A 26,595-nucleotide genomic window follows, 5' to 3' on the forward strand; every position below is an offset into this window, starting at 1 on the left:
CAATTGAGACCAATACTTTCAATGAGAAATTAAAAAACCATGTGTGTTGCATCACGTTACAACTGAGTTCGTCGTCTCCAGGGAGGGTGCAGCTGCCAGTGCCAGGCATGGGAACAAATGAGACAGGTCTTTGTTTCATAAAGCTTGAGAATCCATTTACTACCCCCGGGAAGGAGGGGTGGGACAAAGATGAAAGACCAGGTAAAGGTAGGGTTGTGGGGTTTCTGTCAGGTATCGCAGGGGTGGTGGAGTGAGGATTTGGGTCAAGGGAGGAGTTATAAGCAACACAAGGAGGGTACAATCAAATTCCTGCCTCTTAGGAGCAGGTGCACTCCATACATGTGCATTGAAGAGTATGCACAAGAGTTAAACAACCATGTCACATTGAAGATGTGAGTGCACAGGTGCAGTACTCCAGCCCCTTAGCAGCAGGCATGGTGGGCGGATGCTGAATGTTCTAAGGGAGTTGTATGCAAGTGCCCCATAGGATGTGTTTTTGTAATTTTGTAGTTTGCCTCTCTGAGAATGCTGCTAGTCTAGTGGAAAATCAAAGAGTGGGTTTAAATTAGCTTTGTGATTGTTCTGTTAAAAATATCTTTAATCTTGCCTTGTACAAGGCAAAGCAGAGTCATTAAGCTGATGCTGCCATTTTAGGCAAGAGGTGTGATGCAGTGCAGAGTAGTTTGCTGTGTCCTAATCCTAAGGATGCTTTAAACTAATGTCTGCCCTTTCACACTAGAAACACCTAGAAGCATTCCTACTGTCAATTACAGATAAAAGGCAGTTCTCCAATTTTCCCTCCAGGCTTCTCAGTCAATAAATATAAATGTCCAGCTAAGGCTGCTGTCTTTGTGAATTAGTGAGAAGGTGGTTTCCATGTTCAACAGCATCAAATATCAGTGTCTCTTTGGCAGGCCAAACTAAGTTTAAAAGGTTTGTTAACTAATCTGAAAGCTTGCATAATAGTCTTAAAATGCTAAGTAGGGCTTAGTGTTGACTATTTTAATATAATATATTGTGAAAGTAGCTTTTGTTTCTTCCTACTTGTTCTTACTTGGTATGGATCAAAGCTCTTAAACACTTTGTGCCTGAAAGGACAAAGGAATTTGCCATCACCTCCTCAAAAGTATCTGTCTTCAGTGGCATAAATTTAAACCATGTTCTAATACGGAACACAATTGATGGGATTAATTTTGAAGATTTATTTTTTTAATCCTTTTTTAATCATCCATAATAAAAATGGATCCTGCAGTGGTAAAAAGTGCATTTTCAGATACCACATGTTACTAATATAGTTATTTCTGCATATATTTACATACATTTTGTGCAAGTTCATAAATTTTGTAAATTTACTAAAGCCACTGAAATGGTGTTAAATGAAGGCTTTCTACAGTGTTGTTCCAGACTGCAAAGTTGGTGGTATATTTTGCATTATCTTTGTTGTGTTGTGGTTTAATGACACTTAAAAATCCCCAATTAAATCAATCATACAATTCTCCAGTGAGTAGTACTTGTAACAGTCTGGGCTTTTGTTTTTATTAATAATCTTGAACAAAAATAGGAGTATGCTGATGAAATGCACTTTTTTATAAAGCTGGAAGACATTTCCATAAAATGTCACATATTTAGAGTATATCAGGAAAGTTTATGATAGGGTGAAAATAATTCAAATAATTAATTGAAATTAGTATCTAACATGGAAAGACTTTACTGTATGGTATGTGTTACTGTTGTTACTGTGTTGGTTTTGCATGGCCTGGTTTTTGGTAGCAGTGGGAGGCCACAGAGGTGGCTTTGGTGAGAAGTTGCTAGAAGCTTCTACCATGTCTAGCAGAGCCAATCCCTGATGGTTCTGAAGATGGACATGCCACTGGCCAAGCCTGGGGCAATTAAAGATGTTGGCAATGCCCGTGAGAACATAACATTTAAGAAGAAATCCAAACAAAGTTGGGGCGCAGTTTTAATTCCAGACAGAGAAGAGGAGGAGGTGAGAACATGTGAGGGAAACAACATGGAGACGCCAAAGTCAGTGAAGAAGGCAGGAGAGGAGGCGCCAGAGCTGAGATTCCTCTGCGGGCCATGGTGATGACATGGTGAGGCAGGCTATCCCCCTGTAGCCCATGGGAGTCCACAGAGATACATCCACAGTCTATGGGGGAGATGCCCGCAACAGAGTGGCTAGATGCCTGGAGGAGGCCATAATCCAGTGGGAGAGCCGATGGAGAGAGGGAACCCCTATTTCCAACTGGAGCAGCCCATCCTTGGAGATTACACCCTGTGGAAGAGTGACCCACACCATAGCAGTTTTGGAAGGACTGTTTGCCTGTGTGAGGAATTCAGGTTGCAGCAGTTTTAGGAGGATTGCTGCTTGTGAGATTGGACCCATGTTGGAGAGGTTTGCAAAAAACTGTCTCCTGTGGGAGTAACCCCACAGGCTCAGAGGGGAATGACCTCTGTCCCTGTGCAGTGAAAGAAATTCACCCTTGGATGATGAACTGACAAAACCCTCCACCCCGCTGTCTCCCTCTCTGTTGGTGGGAAGGGTTGGGGGAAGAAGCGGTGTTTTTAAGGGCTTAATTTACTGCTTATTATCCTCCTCTGATAATCCTCCTCCTCCTTTGTTAGTAATAAACTCTGTATCTCTAAGTTGAGCCTGTTTTGCCCTTGGAGTGTTTTTCCCTGTCCTTAACTCATGAACCCTTTGTTAAAGTTTTCTCTCCTCTGTCCAGCTGTAGCAGAGGAGGGTGAGTGAGCAGCTGTCATGAGAGCCTGGCATTTTGCCAATGTCAAACCACAATGGTTACCTACCATGAAAAAGGCAGAAAATCCTTAATTGTATTGCATGAGGTATTTCCAGTAAGGATATGTCATTTTGGATGTCATTTTAAAACAAACTGATCAAGTCTTATTTGAATAGTGTCTACCATGTCAAGTTGAGTGTGTTGCAGAGAGAGATAAATGGGAGAATAGAAACCTTGCTTCACAACAGAAAAATAAATTTTTGGTTTTCTAGAAATGTGTAATCTCTTTAAATATTAAAAGAAAAACATTTCTCTCAGCTAAAAGCTGAGCTTTTCAAACATTTAAACAAATAGATACAGCAGGGACAATTTTTTTTGTCACTGCAGTCTAAGGCTTGTTAAACCTGTCTGTGTTTAAAATGGGACTCAGTTCAGTGTTACATATGACCTGAACTGAATGTTAGGGATGTGAACCTAAAGACTGAGGATTTCCTTATAATTCCTGTATTTGTTAAGGTTGTCAACTTCCCTTTGAATGGAAGGAATCAGTTTGTGAAGTTCAAATGACTTAAATTTCTCACATTAAATTTCAAAATTTATTCACTAAATTCCGAAAATATTTGGAATGAAATATTAGTAAGAAAAATTAATTGCATACTTGTCTTTATTTAAGACAATTTACATGGTGGAGCCTGGGAAGCAAGCGTCCCTCCCCTTTAGTTTAAATAATTTTAACCAATTTAACCCTTTTGCCATAAGGAGAGATGAATGCAAGAAGATGTAAGTAAAAAAACAACTGTTTACTAAAAAAGCAAAACAGCAATGACTAAGATAACAGTAACAAGCACTAGATATTAATGTGCTGAATCCCTTGGACTCCCTGGGACCAAAACAATATAGTGGACTGTCCTTTAAAAGACAGGGGTCTGCCAAGGAAGGCAGGAACCTTCTTGGAATGGAGAAGATGACCCCCTCCCTCCAAATTATTATAACTCTGAAATTACAGGGCTTTCAGACACACACACACAACAACAGAAACAACAACAGCAACAGCAACAACACAAAAAAAGAAGAAAACTTGATAACAGCCTTCTCCTGCCCTTTGTTGTAGTTATGATCACAACTGGCAGGGAGTGCTGATGGCTTGTGTTGAGGCAGAGGGGCTGTAGTGACTCCCCTGTGTCTTCAGGGGATGCTCTGATATAAGCCCTGAGCCTTCCAAGGGGTTTATGGTGGCCCTGGTAAAAGAGAGAAGGTAGAGGGGCTGGAGGCTGTTCAGCTTCCCTGTGTTTTCAGGTGTCTGGTGCAGCATGCTGGTAATGGTGGCTCTAGTGAGATTCTAGTCTACCAGCAGCTGGGAGGTGGTCTTTCCAGAGAGAGAGAGAGAGAGAGGAGGTGGAGGCCCAGTCTTTTCCCTTGGAAATACCCATGCAGATCGTGCAGGTCTCTCCTGATGAGGGTGGGTGCTGCAGAGTGAGTCCTAGTCCACTAGCAGTTCACTGTAAGCAGTGGCCTCACCAATAGGCAGTCAGGAGAAAACTTTACAGCAGCGACAGACCCCCTGGGCTGGAAAAGTCCAGCACCAATCACCACAACCATCTCCCCTGCAAGCCAGTAAAAGACTGCTCCACCCCCAGCTAAGATCAACATCTGCTTGCCATTTCCATGACAACAAATGTGAAGACAATTCCTTTAAGAAACCTAATCCCAAACACAGACAAATCCCTTGCCCAATATGGCTACCTCTTTAGTCAACTGTGTGGCCCATGGGGCAAAGACAAGATGGTGGAGAAGCCCTGTTCAGCTGAACCTTCCCCCTGTGATGTTAGTTCCTCTGCTTCTTTTTGGCTGGCTGGACCCAGTTGATGTTGGTGCTGCAGTCCTGAGCTGCTGCTGTGTTTCAGAGAAAGAAAATGGACTCACTGGGTATTGAAACCCATAGCCCTGGGCGCAACAGCTCCAACTTGGTGGTAAAGCTACATATTGTGAAACTCTCTCTGAAACAGTTTTGGATTGTGAAATTTGCTGTCTCTTGGAGATCTGTGCCAGGCAACTTCCCACAGACCTCAGAGAGAAACAAAAGAAGGCTTCTGCCTCGTGCTGCCTTGGCTCAGAGAACCTGCCCCAGCTAACTCTCTTGGCAGCCCAGTGAGAATGGAAGAGGGCTCTGTTTGCCTGTTCCCTGTCTCTTAAAGAGAATCTGAAAATCCACTGGTCCCTGCAAACTTGGGGTCAAAACTCCAATTTCTATTTTGGTTCCCAGGTTTTAAAGGGACAGTAACACGAACTGTGTGGATTGATGTAGAAAAAAATGGAATAAAATACACATTTTTTGGGTCACCCAGGAAAATACTTTCTTATTTTTCCCACAATTTATAAAAGTCATTCCATCTTCTGAATTATGGAGGCTACTAAAAATCTGCTTTAAAGGAATCTGCTAATGTCAATGCAAAGTTGATTTTAATGATATCAAATTTTAGCTTTCAGAATGCTGCAATATAAATATAATAAATAAAAGAATTTATGAATGTATTAGATGTACATTATAGGGGGAAAAAACTCCAAAGACAAACAGTCCTACCATACAAGCTTGGCTCTTAATGCTACACATTCTTCATACTGCAGTAATTACCGTTAAAAATGTGATATCACTCTCACTAGTAAGCATAAGGCACATGCTGTAGTTTTAGGTTCATGTTTCCAGACTCACAAAATCCTTTCAGAGTTCTTCATCTTTTCAAGACAGTTAATTTGATAGTAAACATACAGAAAAAAAAATAGGAGGGGAGTCAGGGGAGAAGAATTACCATGTAGCAAAGGGAATGTATACTCATTGTATACATTTTCCTTTATACTCAATGTATAAAGGAAAAGTTATACTCATGATTCTTTGCCCACTACTGTTTTCCTCCATGTCAAAGAAGGAGTTCACTTGTATTCATCAAATGTACCATCACAGACAATATTTACAAATAGTACTATTATTAAACATATTCTGTGGTAAAAGGAAATGCTGCTACATTCTGTAGCATCTATTAAGAGTTTTAAGACTTGTCCATCAAATTTTTTGTCAAATTTGTGTTACACTGAACATTTGTCCCAAATGGCAATATGCATTTAATAATACTTACATAAAAATCTGTGTTGAGAACAAGTTTGGGAGATATCCCTGGGAATCCTGCATTAATGCAACATGGTAGCATTTTTTCATGCCCCCCCACAATCATGCGGAACCTTGCTGTTGCCTTAAAACTGAATGCTGGAGAAAAGTGTCACTGGTGTTGGAGATAGGAATGTGACAAAACACACCAAGGTTCGTGCAGAACAGCCAACTTTTGTTGAGTGATCTTTTCCTTACATGGATTTGAAGGTCTGTGCATTTAATTCCCATTGGCCGAACCAGTTGCCACCTGGCCAACCAGCCAATAGCTGCTTATGTCCCCCATGGACTAGCCCTGCACGCCAACCGTCCACGCCGGTCAAGTTACATAACCAAGGCACTTACATAATTAGTTATATTTCACTTATAAGATTGGGATTATAAATAACTGTGAGGCCTTCAGGCCAGCTGTTAGCTACCACTGAAAGGGATGTATAGATTTCACGAAACAAGAGTATGAGTCTATATGTTTTGAGCTCCATCCAACAGGATTTATGGAGTAGCAATTGGAAGAATCTTCCTGAGAAGAATTAATTAGATATAGGTGGGGCATGTTTAAGTGCAAAATTCAAAGTATGCACTACCATTGCATTTGGTGACAAAGGTAAGCTATATCTTCTACAGCAGCCTGGAAGCATCAGCAACAAAACATATTTCATTTTGTCTTGTTTTTGGTTTGAAGCTAGGTATCTTTGCCATATGCCTTTCAGCAGTAAATAAGGTCTTTTTGGTTTTCTTTAGTGATAGTGTGGTGTCTCTTCAGAGCTTTTCAGTGCCTCCCCTCAAATGACATTTTAAAAGTTGAGATGGTTAGCTGAGACCATGTGGATCAACTTTTCTACCTAGTTCTTCTTGGTATTGCCAGTCATCATTGTCCCAAATATATGGGCCAAATAAATTCACTCAAGTTTTGCAACTGCAAAAGGCAAGGAATCTCCTATTTCTTTTTTGGAACTAAGCTGCAGGCCCAGTCTTCAAAAGAGGACTCAACATGGTCATACTAGGTCATAACCAAGAATTTAGAAGAGTGATACTTACATATTTATAAAATTATATATGAAAAGAAATAACCTATAAAAACTAACCTGGAAGAATTTTTTTGATTTTGTACCTCAGAATGGATAGACTCCAGAATATTTAATCTTGTGTGAGACTCAAGAGGTTGGATAATATATATGCTCACAATTTTGTTAATTTTCAATCACCATAAAACTGCAAGAAAAGTATCTTTGATTAAAATATTATTTTTATAAATACATTCTCCTCACAATAATTTTAGCAGAAATTTTTCAGCTTTGGTGGCAAATAAATGGAAAATATTTCCATGCAGTTATATTGATAATTTGTGTGACATGAGGTCAAATTAAAATCCAGTAATTTTTTTAAAGTGAGAATTAGTTTTCAATAGTAACACTTATCCTAAATCTTCTAGCCAATTTTTATGGTTTTGAGAACAATTTTCCCCTTTTTTAAATGCAGATTTTCCTTTTTGCTCTTTCATACAGTGCAAATCTACTTCCAAATAAAAGAAGAATTATATATCTTACAAAAATGTATACATGCCTCTTTTTGTAGGAAGCTCATTGCCTTTAGACACATATAGAAACCTTTTACAGACTGGCTTAGAAAGGACATCATCCTTCATATCTGCTATTCTCTTTTCTAAATTTATAGTTGCAGTAAATGTTATTAGTTGTAATTGTTGTTAGTTGCTTTCTTGGCAGTTTTGTAGGCTAGAGGGCAAAGCAATGACAGAATTATGTTTTAATTACTTAGCATCAGTTCTCTTCTTATATTAATTGAAATAAATTATTGAAGCAATATTAATTGAAATAAATGTCTATTTAAAGATATTCTATAATAAGGAGTTAAGTTAATAATAAGATATTCTATAATAAGGAGTTAATAATAATAAGCCTGTTAAGGAACAGTTTGCTCTTGTGATCCTTATCTCAATGTAATTTTCTTTACTTTTATCACCTTTGGCTTGCTGCTTTGACCATTCTGTGTACCAGCTACAGATCTAATTAAGTCTGACTGAAGAATACTTTAAAATATTTTGTGGTAGAGAAGTGTTGGAACCCAGGACATCCCTCTGGGTGCCCTGGATGGCCAGAGCCGCTGGCAGAGGGCTCTGAGACCCTGGCATGCAGCCAAAGACACGTGGGGTTTTAATCTTAGCCCGTGGAGCAAATTACCAACTCTGTATGAAGAATTACAAGCCACACACAACTTTAGGTATTATAGTAGAGATAATCACAAAGTGAAAGGAAAAATTTCTGAGTGCTGTACAGGGGGGTTTTAAGCCTTGTACACAGGGGTTTGGATTTTGTACATGGGGGTCTGAGGCTCTAAGATGGAGGAATCAGGGCATGCCTTGTCTTTCTTCCTTCTTCTTCCTAGCCTCCATGATTTGGGTGATGTTGGCACTTTTAGATTGGTTTAGAATAGAAGCTGACTGTCTAACATAGGTGATAGCTATTGGAACGGAATTGTAAACATAGTACACGTAGTTTTTAGTATAAAAGATAGCACCAGCCTCGGGGGCGGGCAGAGAGAGAGAGAGAAAGAAAGAGTGTGCAGAGTGTGCCTCTGGCTGACCTGCTAAGCAGACCACAGCAGCCCAGAAGAAAATCTTAAGATAACACACAGTAAACAACCTTGAGACTGGATGACTGAAAGCTATTGAGTCTTTCCTTGAAGGCACGGGTTGGAGCAGAAACTTTTCCACCTTTCAGAGTCACCCTGACCAGGGGGAGACTCCGACAGAGAAGGTGATAAATTCAAAGTGCTCACTGATTTTAGGATTTTGCTTTTTAATTTGAAGACAAAATTATTGTATATACTTCCTTTCTCTGACTCTTTGTAAAATTATTATTGAGATGCCCCTGATTTCAGTGAAAGTTACTCAGTTGCCAAAATAATTCAACACTAACCTTCTAATATAGTAGCTTTTCAACTTGCAAGCCACTTCTTTAGATTTTGAAAATATTAATTGCAGTTGGAAAGGGTATGTAAAGATTCTTCCTTTCTCAGGTCGCTCATTTTTCTGGAAACCATGGAAAAGATGGAGATGAATTATTTAGGCCTTAAGCTGCCAGAGGGATTTAGGCACTAAACTTAAGAGAAGAAGATTTGCACATAATTGGAAGACTTTTAGTTTGTGACAAGCCTATGGAAAGTCACCTACTCAAGAACTGCTTGGTTTTGTTTTTGTTTTGGTTTGGGGTTTTTGTTTGGTTGGTTTTTGTTTGGGGGGGTTTGTTTGTTTGTTTGTTTGGTTTTTTTGGTTTTTTTTAAGGTAGCATTTATTTAGCTCCTATATGGAGCAATGTACGTATAAATAAACGAATGAGTTGTGCACCAAAGTTTTATCAATAATAACCTCTTTTTGCACACACCAGTCCTTCCAAGACTGTAGCACCTTGGTAAGTTCTATCTGTAAACATAAACTATCAGGGTTTGTTTTTAAATACAGGTGAATTTCCACAACTTACTGTAATTTAGTATGACCTGTCAAATAATGGGTATGAAGCACGTGTTTGGTACATGAACAAAAAGAAAAGTGGCAAGCATCTGTATGTAAGGCTTATTGTTGAAGAAATACAGCTGGAAGCAATGCTGCCTCATTGAAATACTTTAGTAACTGTCAAATTTTTAAGACAAGTAGATGTTTTCACTATTGTAATTGAAATGTTTGGTAACTGATTTAGAATTGTTTTCTCTGGTTTTGTGTGGTGCATTATTCTTTTAAAATGTCAGCTAACTAACATCAGATGTGACTCTTCTGACATTGTCAGCGGCTTGTTCTTGTCTAGGAGTAGGAAATAGGTATAGGTAGTCTTTGGTAGTGTTTATGGAGAAGATAAAGCATTGCAGGAGTTAGAATGTTGTTTTAATTGTTAAGGGAATGTTGTAAAAGCCCTCATTTTTTTCTGGTTATTTATGCAACAAAAGGAAAAATACTTTAACTTACTTTAATGAAGATTTTTCTGGTACAAATTTTCTTCTTTGGCAATTGTAAAAGACTTACAGCTAAAATGTTCATATTACAGAGTGGTTCTATCCTTGATGAATGTAACTGTATAAAAAGTACTTCTTGTTACTTTTGGAGAAGACAACATTCTGTCATATTTTATTTTATTTGTGTGTCTAAATATAATGATTATTCTTCCTATTACTTTTTAAAGGCTCACCACATTTTGCATAATGAATAAACTAGGGTGACTTCTGTTCAATACCCAACTCCAGCTGATAATTATATTTTATGCATTTATGTAAACATGCACAAAAAACCCCTTTATATACTCACATGGAGGCTAGGTGTTTGTGATTTATGCTAAGGGAAAGAGATATAATCTGGTCTTTTTTCCCTATGTTATCCTGTAGTCGTCCTGCTGAAATGTGAGTGTGTGGCTTGGGAGTGCCTAGGAAAAATAATCAGGAGGTGTTGAGGAAGCATGAATTCAAAAAAGTTTGTTTCCCATAAATTGTATCATATTTTACAAGTTGTCTTTCATTCTGTGTTATTTCTATTCTAGAGTGTGGGAATGCCTCTATCAGACCTTGATCTTCAGAAAAATTTGTCTGTGTTCTGGTTATCAGGTGGTAAATCAGCAACCAACACCACTTAATCTCATATATCTGAATATTAACTTATACTGACAGGAAAATTTATGAAAAAATAATCATCTAATGATTTCATAGTATTGACCAAAACACTAAAAGTGTGTTCCCAATAAAGTTCCAAAGGTTTTTTGACAACAATAACACAGTAACAACAAGAGAATTACAACCACACAGCTGACAGCTCTTGGCCAATCACACATGCTATCAGACAGAAGGTTGGTCTGAATTGTAACTACAGGCTTTACTAAGCCATGCAAAATACAAATCTGGAAACTCAGACCAAAATTTCCAGAAAAGATACAACCCTATGAAGTTCTTGTGAACATTTCAAGGTGTAATAAATTAGCAGTTTCAGGTAAGCATACATGTGATAATTTATTTTGCCTTGACTTATGATTTTTGGCAGAAGGCAAGAGTACAGGAAATAAAGGTGGGGAAAATCCTGACAAAATGACAAGTAGCAACATCGTTTTTGATTCAATATGTTTAACAGCTTATACAGGACCTGAAGAAAAGCACTTTAAAAGAAAGAGTGTGATTGTGGCAGAGGTAGATACACAATGGCAGGCAGATTTGCTGGATGTGCAACAGTGTTCCAAACACAAAATTGTGTTTAGTACATTTTAACAGTAATAGGCATCTTGCCCAGTCATGCTTGGATTGCTGCAAAAGGCAAACCAGGAGCCATTTAGCAAGGGCACATGCCTCAGAAATTACAGACTGACTGTGGAACTGAATTTTTAAACCAGACTTTAAACAAATTTTTAAAACAGTGTAGTGCTCACCATTTTCTTCCTAATAATGAAATAAAAATTCTGTCATGGATAATTTTAACAGAATGCTCCAAACCCAGACATGGAGGTATTTTACAGCACACACTGATATGTGGTCAGACTTTATAAAGCTTTATACGTGTAACTTCTGCAGAACTGTCAGATCTGGACTTGTGCCTGCGAACACTTTAAATTGTGCAAGAGTTTGGAGAACTATACACGAGAGCATATTTGAAATTAGAGAATTTGTATCCCTTCTTGAAAAGGGAGTCTAGGACAAAAGAGCAACTTGAGAAAGGTTACAAGAACATGTTTAAAGATGAGATTTTTATAGCAGCAGAAATAATGAGAAAAGGACACATACCTGTGTACCACTTAATCCTGTACCACTTAAGCCTGGGATCACGAAACAATAGAGGCAGTATTTTACCGTAAAGAATGTTAAGAAGCTAGTCCCAATAGTCACAGAATCTGCAGAATTAGTATCACTGCAAAGGGGAAAGGAAGAAAAAGCTGCTGGTTATTATGCATGTCTGGCCCCAGAGGGGTCCCAATAGTTCAGTTCTCCCATTGTGGGCTGTCAGAACCAAGCATTGCCTAAACCCCTTGATGCCTCAAGTTTTAGCTTTCCTGTTTTTCAGATTCTGTACCTGTCTTGGTTTGAAAGACAGGTGTCTGCTAAGGAAGGTGGGAGCCTCCCTTAGAATGGAGAATGTGAACCCCCTCCCTCTGAATTATTATAATTTTGAAATTAAGGGACTCTCAGGAAAAGATATATGAGAACAGGAATAACAGTACTTTACTAGTGTGCATAATAAAGCAAACAAACAACAACAACTACAGCATTAACAACCAACAGAACCAGAAAACCCAGCCTTTTTGGCTGCCGGCACTTTCCCCCTTGGTGCAGTTCTGGGCACAGCCGGCAGGGGCGCTGGCAGGCTACTGCTGGGCAGGGCAGGTGCGGTGACCCCCACGCGGCTGCAGAGGGTGTTCCGGCATGGTGGCTTTGTCCCAGATGAGAAGGGATGGAAGAGAGGCTTTACTCCACAAACCCTGTAGCAGTTGGTCCCAGTGCCCCAGCAGGACTCTTAGAAGCACCAAGATAGAACAGCAGGAATGAGCAAAAAATCCCACCATTTTGGTGGTAGTCGAGATGTATCAGAAGCTCCGTAGCAGTAGCTGGAACTGCAGGACGTCGTGGCAGGACAGGGGGTGTGGGTGCCCAGCAGCAGAAGAAAAGCAGGTCCCAGCTGGGTTATGGTGGTGGCAGCAAATTCCTTTCCCCAGGCCACGGGTCTGACCATCCTCCTCCAAAGCCCAGAGAGAGTGAGAGCGAGAGATCTGCAGGGTATCTCTGTCCCTCCCAGAAAAACTCCCAAAAACCAGAGGACTTCCCCCTCCCTGCAGTCTCAAGCACCCAGCCATCAGTGCTTCTTAGCAACTCAATGGAAAAAAAAATCCATTTACAAGGAAAGAAAAGGAAAGAAAACCCAACCCCCAACAGTACTGCTTTAACATGTAACTCTGAACTTTATATAAAGTATTAATGGTTTTTATAAAGTATTAGTAGGTTTTCTTCACAGCTTAATTAGACTAAACAATCCTTTTCCAGCCTGAGAATCAAGGACATCATTGCAGCTTCAGGCCCAAAAATGTATAAACAACAGCGAATTGGAGAGAGCAAACTGTGAGGATGGGACTTCATGACCTGAAGCTGTAATTGGACAGTTGATCCCAGTATGTAAATGGACCAAAACTTATAAAAGTGTGAAAACTCATGGCCAGTTGTCCATCTTGGGTACATCTCGGGTGTAGCCATGGCCGAGCTCTTATGCTGCCCAAGGTGTATCCTTTGAAGGCCTTTAAAAAAATACTTATTTTATTCCTTCAACTATGTCTAGCCTCTGTTCCAGGTAGCTGCTTTAGACATCACCCTCATTACCCAAACTATTACCCATACCATCCCAGTCAGGCAGCAGAAAGATTCTTTCTGCTGCCTGACTGGGTCTTTATGTCTTTATAGAACAGCCCCAGATATAAGTTGTGTGGGCAACATATCACAGCTGTAGTTAAGAAGCAACTCAATGAAAGTATGATAGCATAGCAGTTGTTCTGGATTATCATTAGATCCCCCATCGTAATATCCATCTGTCTGATCCGTCCAGGGTCAGCAGGTAATTAATGAGACCCATGCCCTCACCAAATCTGAAGCTGGACCTTTCAGTCTTTACAGTCTGGCACAGTATTGTTCCTATTTATGTATTACTCACCATTCCCAGCTTCTTCACCATTCCCAGAAGTACAGAGATTAATATAGTGGAAAGTGGAGGCATCTCAACAAATCGGGTTTTCTCAGTGCTGGTCTGTGTTGGAGATGCTTCAAACAAATCCAGCTTGTATTTGGTACATTCTTCTGAGAAGCCATGAAAAAAACCCATCCTTTAAAAAAATAGATTTCTGTTTATTTTCTAGAGGTAGGAAGTGATCTCTTGCTCTGATTTTCTGTCTCTTTTGTGCTGTTTGACCTGATGTATTTTTTTTTTCTTTTTGTCCTGGTCAGAGTGCTTTGTGGTGCCAAACCTTGCTTTTTCTTCTAAAGGGTTGGAGTAGATGTTTCCTCTGGGGGCATGACACAGTTCTCTTTCTTTTAAGGTTTTTTCTTTTAATATAAGCAAGACTTAGCTCTCCTGATTTCAAGGTATTTCCAAGGCTGACAACCTTAAAAACATGTCCAAACATTTTTTTTTGAAATGTCTTGAGTGTCGCTTCTAGTGCATGGCTTAGCAATTTCTGAGAACCTTTTTAAAAGCAGGACAGCCTTTCTAAACAGGATTTGAAACCTACTTCTGACATCTGCGTCATGCATCATAGGAACTCCTTGAAACCAGGGAGCCTATTGGTGGCCTGGGTTCTGTAATAATTCACATACAACGAGTCACAATGTTGTATGAAAATTTTTCCACCTTTTAAAAGCACAGTGTTTAGTCAAGAAAGCAATGCAGAAGAACAGCTTAACTAAACTCCCTGTAGAGCTCAGAAGAAAAAGAAATTGTACAATCTCTGGAAGCAAGGTCAGGCTTTGCAAGAAGATTATAGAGTCGTGGCTTTTGCATGCAGGAAGAAGACATCTAAGATCAAAGTTCAATTACTTTTGAAAATGGCCAGTGTAGCATCAGAGAGCAATAAAGTGTTTTTTAAGAACGCTATCAGCAAGAGGAGATCTAGGAAAAATACTGGGCCAATACTTATTGAAGATGGTTACCTGAGTAATAAGGATAAAGGAGAAGCAGAGGAATTCAATGCTTTTCTTCCTTCAGTCTAAAAATACTGGGAGACCTTCGGCTTCCCAGTCCCCTGAGCTGGAGGATCCTGAGCATGGTAACAGTGACTTTCCATTTGTGGACACTGAAATTGTAAGGGACTAGCTGTATCAGCTGAATGTTTGTATATCCATGGTGCCTGACAAAATTCATCCCAGACTGCTAAAGGAGCTAGTGGATGTTATGGCAGAATCCTTCTCAATCATCTAGCAAAGGTCTTCAGAATCTGGGGAGGTCCTCACTCACAGGAACTGGGTCAGTGTATCCCAGTTTATGACACTTTGAAGGAAGACACAGGAAACTACAGATGTGTTAGTTCAACCTTAGAACATGGGAATATTTCAGAGAAAATCATGCTGCTTGCTATTGAAAGACATTTAAAGAATGATTATCCGATATAGACAACATGGATTCACAAAGGGAAAGTCCTGTTGGCTGTCCTGTAATGATGTCATGTCTCTAGTGGATGAAGGGAAGGTGGTGGATGTATTTTTTCTGGATTTTAGAAAGGCTTTTGATATTGTCCTTCCCAGCATCCTTCAGGATGTCCAATCATGGAATGAGTGGGTTCATGGTGCGCTGGTTGAAGAACTGGCCGAAGGACAGATCTCAAAATCTTGCAGTGAAAGGGCTATATCTGGCTGATGAGTGGTCACCAGTGATGTTCCTTGGGGCTCCATTCTAGGGCCAGTTTTGTTCAATTTATTTCTCTGTGATCTGGATGTAGGAATTGAATGCATTATTACCAAATTTGATGATGATTCCAAACTGGAATGGGCTGCTGACTCTTTTGGGGGACAAGATGCCTTACAGAGGGATCTGGATAGCTTAGAGCATTGAGCAATGATTAATGGGCTTAAATTTAAAAAGTCCAAATGCTGGGTTTTGTACCTGGGATGGAATAACACTTGACACAAGTATAAATAAGAAAGAGTGGCTATCCTGAGGTGAGAACAGGAAGTGGGATGATGTGAACTGAGTTAACTGTCCTTTTTCATCCATATGGAAAACTTGAAAGGTAGTAGACAGACATTAAACACCCTCAGCCTCATCAGGCTCTATTTAACACAGGCTCCATCTAACACTCTTTTTATGGCAGAGTGAGTAAATTGCAGGGAAAATGTGTCCTTGCTTGCTGGGTAATTTTTGCATTCATCAACTTTTTTTTTTTGGTGTGTTTGTTTTGTTTTCTTTTTGCTTTTCCTTATTCTTTTCCCTTTCCCTCCCTCTTTCCCTCTCTTCCCTCTCATTTTTTTTCCCTTTCTTCCTTCTCCCCTTTTGCACTCCCTTTCCACCTTTTCTCCCCCTTTCCACCTCTTCCCCGCCACGGCTCTATTGTTTTTCATTCTGCCTTGATTTAAGGTATAGCACTACAAATGATTTATGGGTAATATTCCCAAGACAGCCATGTTTGCAACTGGTGGGACTTAAAATAAATGACTATTGCTGCAGAATGAAACCAGAAAGTAAAACTCCCCTTCTTTTTAATGAGGCTTTTTATATAATGAGAATGCCATATTGGGCTCTCAATTACCATTCAGTTATTTGAAAACACTTGTCCAATTTGACAAGAGCAACAACAACAACAACAGATTAATGCTAGAGCAGTTTCCACTGAAATTTGGAGACCAGTGGATACATTTAAAATTTGGATTTTTAAGAAAGGCACAAAAAATATTTTTAAGCCTAATTTGTTACAAAAAGCCATTGACATTATAGGTGTTATGCATTAAAAAAATCACTTAGTGGGGAACATCCAATACAAACACCTTTCTTCCCTTATCAAAATTACAGAGATTATTTTTAAGTTTATATCTGTGTGTATTGGTTTTGCGTGGCCTAGTTTTTGGAAGGGGGGTGCTGCAGAGGTGGCTTCTGTGAGAAGTTGCTAGAAGCTTCCACCATGTACAGCAGAGCCAATCCATGATGGTTCAGAAGATTGACATGGCCAGGGCTGGGCCTCTTAGAAATGGTGGAAACGCCTCTGTAATAACATATTTACGAAGAAATAAAAACAAAGGTTGTGGTACAGTTTTAATTCTAGCCAGAGATGAGCAGGGTGAGAATATGTGAGCTAAACAACTCTTCAGACACCAAGGTTAGTGAAGAAGGTGGGGGAGGAGGTGCTTCAGGTGCCAGAGCTGAGATTCCCCTGTTGCCTGTGGTGCAGACTATGGAGAAGCAACTGTGCCACTGCAATCCATGGAAGTCCACGGGGAAGCAGAGATCCACCCACAGTCCATAGAGGAGCCCATGCCAGAGCAAGTGGATGCCTGGGAGGAGGCTGTGACCCCTTGGGAGACCCATGGAGTGAGGTCCCTGCTCCTAGGCTGGAGCAGCCTATCGTTAAAGCAACAGACCCTGTGAAAGAGGGACCCACAATGCAGCAGTTCAGGGAGGACTGTTCCCTGTGGGATTAGACTCACATTGCAGCAGTTCACAGATAGCTGCTGTTCCTGTGTTAGACTCACATCACAGAAGTTAATGGAGAACTCTCTCCCGTGGGAGGGACCCCACAGTGCAGCAGCGGAAGGACTCCTCTCCCTGAGCAGCAGGAGAAGACACAGGTGATGAACACAGGTGATAAACCCCATTCCCTGTCTCCTTGTGCCACTGGGGTAGGAAGCAGTGCTGAGATGGAGGGAGGGGTGTGGGGACAAGGTGTTTTTAAGGGCTTATTTTACTTCTCATTATCGTGCTCTGATTTTGCTGGCAATAAATTCACCTTATTTCTCTAAGTTGAGCCCACTCTGTCCTCGATGGTATCTAATTAGTGAGTGATCTCTCCTGGTCCTTAACTCATGAATGCTTTGTTAAATTTTCTCTCTTCTGTCCAGCTGCAGCAGAGGAGTGAGTGAGCAGCTTTTATGGATGCCTGGCACCTGGTCTCAGTGTCAACCCATTACACTGTGATATCATTTTAATTTGAGTTAGTGTTCAGGAGCTCTTACAGAATATATGCGCATAATTTTTCTAAAACCCCAAAACTATTGAGTCTGCAGTCCCAAACCAGAACAGATCTATATGCATATAAATTAGATCCTCAGCTTGTTACTTTGTGTAGGAGTTAAATATTAAATAGAGATGTTAGAAAATGAGTAGTGTTGTTTTTTACTATATTCTGATTGCTCTATCTGAATGGAAAGGAAACTCCATTCTAATATTAGTTCCAATGCTTCTTATATTTTGTTTATTTTTCATACTATGGATTAATTGACTGCTCTTGTTTAACATACAATTATGTATGATCTTTCAACAGAGTGGAAAGTAAGTAGTCATCCTCAAATGTGAGACTGACATTTTATAAGGTGCTTTAAGCCATCTCAGAGCTGCTCTTTGAAAAACTTGGATATTGCTTTTCATTGACAAGTTGCATTTCACGTTTTTTTATTAAAAAATCTATTTATTACTTGAATCTACATAAGATTACCTGGTAATTCTAAAAAGACTTTCTGTCAGTCATGCAAGGAGCTTTTATAGTAATTTTTTATATCATCATGGATTTCGGCAGCACAGTTAGGATTTGAGTTGTTCACAGGAAACTTTGCAGTTAAAACACACCAGGCATTTTGCCAAGTAATTTCCAATACTGAGTATTTGGACAAAGCAACCTGGTTTCAAAAATTTACCCTTTAGGTGATATGTCTTGATCTTCCTACTTTTTCAGCATACTGAACAGTGACCTTATTTTCAGAAAGATATTTCATGTAGAACACATCTCTTAACAAACTGTGTTAAAATACTGACCTCCCTTCCCTCCTGTGAGTTTTCCTTAAAAAACAGGTGGAGTGCTGCCTTTATTGTTTTTCTTCATTATACCTGTTAACTGGTATATATTTGATATGGTGATCATTTGAAATGGCATACATTAAATGTATTGATTCCTTGCGTTAGTGCAGATGTGGCTGCCTGCTCTAGGGCCATTGCCCAGTTTGGATTGTCCACTGTTTAAGTATGTTGACACAAATCTAGCCCCTCCTTCCTAAGCTAACCCACCTTCCCATCTTTTTTAGCACTTTGTTCTGGATTTTTAAATTTTAATTTTTTAAGGAGATCTTATAAAAGCAATTCTAACAACTTCAGCTTTTTAACTTCTGCATTATTTAAAAAAATTCTTTATAATAGAGGTTTTCTAACAAAGTTTATTGAAAAGTTGTAGGGAAGTGGTTGCCGCCTATTTATTATTTACATTATTTATTTATTTATATTATTATCATGTATTTAATAATACAATACTATTAATATGAATACAATAATACTATTCTGTATTACTGAAGAATAATACAGAAGAAAATATTTGATACTTTCTTTGATGAAGAAAGCTTGATAAAATTAGATATTCACATAAAAGATTGGGCCCACATTATACCCTCAATTACTTTTTTTTTTTTAAATGTAGTATAGTGGCCAGTTTAGCTTTGCATGTCTTTTCTGATTTTATGCAGCTGGACTAAATGAGCAGAAGCTGGCTGAGAAAGTTTTTCTGTGCCAGTCTTCCACTAGAAAATTTCTCAAATGCTTTAGATTTTGTTTAAAATCACAAATAGGATTATTTTTTTTCTTTCACTTACAAACTTGGAAGAAAGGTAGTTTTACTGCTTATGAAAGTATGTGTAATTCCATTCTAACTGACCCCTGGTTTTACATAACCATATTCCATCTAAATGGTCTTTGTTTACAGATCTTATATCTCCTTTCAAATTTCTTGTATGTTTGAGTGTTGGTTACTGCATAAGCCCATTTTTAAATCCCATATTCTTTAACATATATGTGTACTTGTTAAATGAAGCGCTACACAGAATGTGGCTTGCTTGACTTCATTGAAGGTCTTTGTGATGATTTATATGGTGGATCTTGTTGTGGTCTACTGTATTAAAGTAAATGTCACTGTCTAAACAGAAATAAGAGGTAAAATAATGTATTTGCAAGTTTTAAAATTACCCAGATGGGTGAAGCATGCACAAACATTTCAAGTGTTATTGCAGTGGGGATCACAGATTTGGTCTCTCCTGCGTACTTTTTATATTGTTGCAAGCAGGTTGTTGCGTCAAAGCTGTATTCATGTCGTAGTAAATTTTCATGCTGAATTTGACTGCTATTGAATTACAGACTTGAGAATTATTCTTGGGATCTGCAATTTTTTTAAAAAAAATTTGTTTATGAATCAATGCTTGAGAATGAATGCAGTACAATTTAAAATTAACGTCTGGTGGACTTATAACAATGGGACATGACTTGATGCTCTGCTAATGGATGTAAGAAAATTTTCTACAGAAAGAAAGCAACCACAGTTTAAAAGCTCTTGTAGTAGTCAGTAATAAACTGAGATGTTAATAAAATATTAAATCAAGGAATTAATAAAAAACAATAGATTACATAAGTTATTGTAAGGAAAAAGTAAAGGCAAATTGCTCCAAAAAATGCAAAAATTCCAAAACCTGACTTCAATACATCCTAAGTAATCTTTATAAATTAACTTCCAGCAAAGCCATATTAAATAGAAAACTGTAAAAGACATATATTCTCCAATTTACACATACAAGGGTGAACTTATACTTTTCCTCTAGGAAAAAAGGAATGAAGAATAAGTTTCCTAGCTGGACCTGATTTCTGCTTCTGCAAGTACTTATGTACTTTAGAAGTGATACAAGAGGAACTAAATAATTTCTTTTAATATTTACATTGAAGAATGTACTTGGAATTGGGTGAATAACTGTTCACATTTGTGCTGTATGTGTAGGTAACAACATCCTGTAACTTGAATGTCACTTTTTCCTAACAATAACCAATCTTTTAAAGAGTGAGAAAATGTGAAGAACTGGTATTTTGGAGCTCTACATATGGGGGCATGAGAGCCTAAGGAAAACTGAGAGTCTTCACTTGGGAGACATGAACTGTTCAGTTTAAAGTGCAAAGCAGCAATAACAATTTTTTGCTAACAGTGCCTTGACCTTTTAGAGTTCAGCTGTCTCAGAAGAGAAAACAAGGCACCAGGAGCTGAATTATTTAGAAGTAGGCCTCCATATTATTGAACACAATGTGTCAAACTGTCTGTTGTTTCAGAAGAGGAGGTTATTTTGCACAATAGATTTTAATTTTTTTTTAAAAAAATTGTATCTCAGTGAAAAAGACCCATAGATGGCTCTGCATATTTTCTGTTGTGTTATAGGCTGTTTTTATCTAAACCAGGTCTTGCTTGCCTACATCTGAATAAATCATCATATCACCTACTTGACCATTTCTTTAAGAACTCTGGCTTTAATTTATTGGAAATAATGTAGCATACCATATGCAAATATAACTCAGAAGTGTCTACTAACTCAGAAGAGTCTTTTCTAGTTGTATGTAGTCTGTGTAGCTGCCAGCTAGAAAAAGAATTTCCTATACTCAAAGGATTGGTTTGTATTTCACATGGTACTCTGCATGAACATTACATTTAAGTATGCTGGCCATGAGTTATAAGTCTTCCCATAATCACTGTGTTGTTCTTATGGTACTTATTATGTTTTATACATCTATTTTTTGTATTAGATACTTGGGTAGTTCAGGTAAGAAAATAATCTTTTCATTATGTCTAATGACTTCCCATCTGGACTGTTAATCAGACTGTTTTAGTGGGAGCAGTACAAAACTACTGCTAAATAAATTGAATTACTTTTATTTCCATTGTAGAATTTTAAATACTAAAATACAAGGAAATGGTTTAGCATTTGATAGAGATATTGTCTTCCTCTAAAATGGAAACCAGTTTATTTCAGTAATACTTCTCAGGAGGGATTAATGTAATTTGAATTCACTTCGTATCACATTTAACCTCTGCATTTATGTCAGCTTCATTAGACTCCTTGAGGCAGAAGGCCAGCTTGGCTGGACAGGGTTCTTATTTTGGAAATAAGATGGAAGAAATGGAAACAGTGGAAACAGGGCTTAAGGAGGTCAGTGCTTTCCTTTTTCAGTGTCTGAGTTTGGGCTGTGCTTGCTCATTGCTCCAGGACTAAATCATGGTGGTGAGAACTTCTATTTTAAGTTGCAAAGCCAGCAAAAATCTTCATAATGTACACCATTCTTTGCTCTTTTACAACATTTTGTACTTTATTATGTTTGATTTTACTAATCAATTTAGTTATTGAAAAACAATGCCTAAGTACCTTTCTTGTCTTCTAAAATAGTAGCATCGTGAAATAAATTATCACAGTGGAGAAAAAAAGCTTTTGCTTCCCTGTTGTTAGTGTGTGTTTGTATCAGAGCTCAAAGTGTACTTTATATCAGGCTACTTTCCAAATTGATGCTTTCCTTTCTGTAGTGCTGCTGAGGTAGAAGCAGCACAATGCCAATTTGATCAGATTGCCTTTTCTGACCTGAAAGCCAAGGTTGCACCTTCTAGGAATAGGTTTGAATCCTTGGTGACATGCTAGTTTGACAAAAAGTAGTTGCTGAACTAATACTGGATATGGTTAGAGAAATTGCAGGACGAGGTGTGTTAGGCATTTTTGCTTCACTGTTCTTGATTTTGGTTCTTGCTCTGATGAATAGCAATGTAACTACCTAAATTCTATTGTCTCGCTATCACCCAAAATAAGAACAAATATTTTTCACATCTCAGAGTATTTTTTGTTTGTTAGGGCATTTGTGTGGGTTTTTAAGTTGGTTTTTTTTTCCCCCCACAAACCACTGAATATCTTCTGGAGAATGTCATGCTTTGAAGAAAAACATCTATAGTTCAATATGCACTTGACACTTCCTCTCAAATGCTCTATGCTATTTTCCAGCCTTAGGCATTCAAAATCTCATTAAAAGATGGGGTAACCTGAAGGGTTTTGTATCAAAAATCATTGTAGCTATAGCAAAATCAACATCAAACACTTTCAAATATATTACCATTATCAAATATAAATATTGTTATTCTATTAACATTAATATGAAATATATGCAATGAGTAGCTATTTATTATTAAAATAAATTCCCAGGAACATTAACAGAGGTAAAACAAGGGACTTTGCAGCATTTTCATGTAATTTGCACTTAGTTGTATAAAGGGATGGTATTCATAACACAAAGGACTACTTTTCTATAGCTTCTCCCATGATCTTTCTTTACAATGACAGTGATGTCAGAGCTACAATCTTCTCATGTGTGGACTAGTTATTTTTTATATTATTACTGATCCATAACAGCATGCAAATGCCACTAAATTATGGAAAACATTTTTTCTTATATCCTTGGCAATGTTTCAGAAGCATTTAAAGGCCCCCAATAGAATAAAGGTTATGCATTCAGACCACATTATTGTGAGTCAAAAGCTGTCCTTGAGAAGTGTTACTTTTAAGTGTTACTATTAAGGTTCTAAAACCTTAATCTTTCTAAATCTTGTAATTCAAGGGTTTCGAATGCAGAGAGCCCCTGACACAAGGAAGATTTGCATCTGACTCCATAATTCAGAATGCTGAATACCCTCAGGTCTCTCGTGTCCCGATACAGTGCCCTGGCAAAACTGCCTCTAATTATAGTGCACGGAAGTAGTATTGCAGTCAATGAAACTTAAATAGAATTAGCATAATTCACAGCATTGAAGAGATTGGATTCTTAGTTTATAAGAACAGAGAAGACAATGGGAATTTCAAAATATAATTTTTTAGCTTTGCCAGGATTAGAATGACCTTGACTCTCAGCCAAGAACATTCCAATTGAGCTAACAGCAGGAAACACATCCAATGTTGAGATCATCTTTGCAATAAGATAACAATTTAATTTCATTTGTGAAGGTCATCCAACCTTGTTTAAGGACAGTATTAGTGTACAGTATGTTCACATATTTTAATGTCATAGTGTGAAAGGCATGAAAAGGGGTCCAAGAACCAGGATACAACTACTCTAGGAAAATGTTACAAAATGATGCCATACTATTTCTTACAAAATATTATAATGAAATGTCAGAATTCATAGATGTTATTTTAACTTTAAAGTCTAACTTGGAATTTCTTCATTTAACTCCATATTTTATGCACACTATATACAGGTGTTCAAACTCATCATACATTTTGAATCAGAAACCATTTTGAGAAGTCAGTCAAGACATTCTCAAACTGTTCACAGTAGTCATATTTGGCTTATTGGAAACCAGAGGAACTTCATAGAAATGAATTGGGATAAAAGTGCAAAAGAAGCAGTCCTACTCCTCTGTTAAATTTCAATTTTGATCTCTTTCATTATGCAATCACGTGTCTTCAGATTGTGCAGACTGGGATCAAGGAGATGACAAGTGCTAGGGAAGGCACCTTTTTTGTACAGTTCCACAATGCATATATGAAAACACGGCTTTAGCTTAAACTTACCAAAGAGGTGGCTTTGCTATGGCACTTGGTTGTGAACGGGGGTGACAGAATTGTATGTGTATTTTTCTCTGCCTCTTTGCATGGCTGACTGAGGTGATTTCTTTGACTGCTTCTCCTACATATGCCCATGGATGCCCCTCAGATCCTGTGGATAGGTGGAAAGATGACAGACCTATAAGAATCTAACTTATCTGTGTAAAATATTTTTCAACAAAATTACTTGTAATTTATGGAAAGTAACAGAATTGCTTGGGAAAAACAGAGGAGCAGAGGTAGCAGCAGATTCAACAAATCAAAGGTTGTGCTACGGATAGCTTTCCTGTTTTCCAGGATTCTAAACAGAGCAGGAAAGCTTTCCTTTTGATAGACTTCTTCGAACTCATTCAGATAATATATGTATTGGAAGGCTGAGAAAAGGAGAAATTAGGGACAAAAATGAAACTTCAGCTTTATTTAACAGGTCACCATAACCTTTGTCTTCCCATCTTCCAAATCTTTCAGTATTGAGAGTTAAGAGGAAAGCTTTACTTGGATTAATTAGGTAGTGTGATGAATTATAACAGTGACTTAGGACAAAGAAGAGTCTTTTTGCCACTCTTCTCACTCTCTTTGAATTGAATATATAAATATACTTATTAGGGGTGGGAAGCAACTGCATTTTTTAGATGATGTTGATGAAGAAGAGGTTAACTAGAAGGTCCTCAAAGATTTAACAAATGAAAGAGGATTTTCATGCCAATTGTGGAAGAATACTAGCAAGTCAGCTTGTGGAATGAGGGAGAAGTATGCTTTGCTTTCAAGGGACTTAGAAAGACCACATGCCTTTACAAGTAGATTTTGTTTTCTAAAACCTTAATCTTTCTAAATCTTGTAATTCAAGGGTTTCGAATGCAGGGAGCCCCTGACACAAGGAAGATTTACATCTGACTCCATAATTCAGAATGCTGAACAATTGCTTTATTAAAACTATACTATATTACATTAATACTATATTATAACTATACTGAAGAGATACTATACTAAAAGAATACTAAAGAATACTAAAGAATACTAAAGAAAAACCTATGACTGTCTAGACAGCCAGGACACAGCTTTGACCCAACTGGCCAAGGAAACAAAACAATCTTTATCGGCATCCAATAGCCAAATAACTTTGGGGAAACAATCTCCATAACACATTCCACAGGTGCAAAACAACAGGAGCAATGAATAGGGATAAGAGTTGTTTTCTTCTCTGAGGTTTTTCACTGCTTTCTCAGGAAAAATCCTTGGGAAATTGTGCCTGCTGCCCTCTGTGAAGAGAGCTGTGGCTACAGAAGAGAATGATTTTATCCCCCTCTTCTTTTGTATTGGTTTTGTTTATTTTTGTTTTTATTTTGTAGAGCTAATTCTGATTTTCCAATGACAACAATTTAGGACTAATTCTACTAAAAGGGACTGTGCAATGAAGAAATAATTTCAGGGAGTTGATAATCTATTGATAATCATATTTAATTGCATATTCATCTCCTTTCTTGGGCTCTCTATCAGTCTGTGCCACTGTGCCATTTCTGAAATACAAAGTGTTTGTAGTATTAGTTAAAGGAAACTCAGTAAAACTCATTTTACATGACTGGTATTAAACAGTAATAAAACCACTGAATCTGTTTCCTTGAGCTTTTTTTTTGGATAAACTTTACATGTCAATAAAGTTCAAGGCTGCCTTGTCCTACCTTGATTTTTCTGTTTTCAAAGTCTTGTAATTGCAGGTACTGAAGTTATTTCTGAGTGGCAGTGTACAGGTCTGGTCATTCACTGAAGAAGTGGTAGCTGAATATCTGCAAAGGCCACCACTCATGCTATCTGGAGTTCCTTAATTTTGAAAGTTATAGGAAAAGAATTTGTCTCCTGGCTAATAAGTGTGTACACTTAGTAGAATGACTGTTTCAAGTTGTCCTGGTTCCAGACAAGACAGGTCTAATTTTTTGCATTATCCAAGAGGGGGCATGGCCAGGACCTTGAGATCACTTTGTTTCATTTCATAGCATTGCTGAGGGTAGGGGAAAGGGATTCTTTTGTCTCTTCCAGGGAGAAAGGCTTCCTTTCTGGCATGAAAAACATGGTAGGGGAAGCCATCTAATACTTTTTTACTGTTGTGGACCTTCCATGTAAATTCTTTCTTTATCTTATACCTTTAGTTCGTAATATTGTTAATTTTCTTACCTCATTGCTGTTTCCAGTAAATTGTTTTTAATCTCAAACTATGCTCTTTACCTTTTGTGCCTCCAATTGGAAGGGGAGAGGAGAATGAGTGGTGGTGTGGTTTTAGTGGGAAAACTAAATTAGAGAATACCATTCCTAAACCACAACACAAGTCACACTGCACATTAAGAATTTTCAGTTTTCAGATTGTATTTTCCTCCTAAATGCTCACTGCAATATCTTTCTATTCTCTGCATTCCTTTAGGCATTTCATTCTGATGTTTCAAGCTCAAAGATTGTCGCTTGTGTGAGTACACTTACCAGGGCATGTGAGTACAGTTTTAAGTACATTCTTATGTATATTGTCCTGAGTCCATTTGCTAGTTGCTATTGTGTGATTGAACACACAATTCTGGCTTCAAAAGTTCCTTTTGGGCCTCTGTAAATACTGGAAAA

At 38.1% G+C, this 26,595-nt stretch overlaps 2 long non-coding RNA genes across 6 annotated transcripts in view; one reads left to right on the plus strand and one right to left on the minus strand.

Annotated features, from left to right (window-relative positions):
- Positions 1-1,926: 1,926 nt before the first annotated feature.
- LOC119697768 lies at positions 1,927-26,573 on the minus strand. Of its 3 annotated transcripts, XR_005255930.1 has the most exons (5): positions 26,461-26,573; positions 23,959-24,103; positions 13,577-13,745; positions 11,668-11,791; positions 1,927-2,275 (listed from the first exon to the last, which is right to left on the minus strand). It is a non-coding gene; the product is annotated as an uncharacterized LOC119697768 (long non-coding RNA). The 3 variants fall into 3 exon arrangements; XR_005255929.1 differs by lacking the exon at positions 1,927-2,275 and having other exon boundaries at positions 8,683-11,791; XR_005255931.1 differs by lacking the exon at positions 1,927-2,275 and having other exon boundaries at positions 8,683-12,614.
- The window catches only part of LOC119697766, a 28,235-nt gene continuing 10,114 nt past the window's right edge, over positions 8,475-26,595 (plus strand). For all 3 annotated transcript variants that reach the window (XR_005255927.1, XR_005255928.1, XR_005255926.1), the window contains exons 1-2: positions 8,475-8,675; positions 26,405-26,468. This is a non-coding gene — a long non-coding RNA (uncharacterized LOC119697766). The remainder of the gene's footprint in view (positions 8,676-26,404; positions 26,469-26,595) is intronic.

This window comes from Motacilla alba, chromosome 2, assembly GCF_015832195.1.
Source record: "Motacilla alba alba isolate MOTALB_02 chromosome 2, Motacilla_alba_V1.0_pri, whole genome shotgun sequence".
Lineage (NCBI taxonomy): Eukaryota > Metazoa > Chordata > Aves > Passeriformes > Motacillidae > Motacilla > Motacilla alba.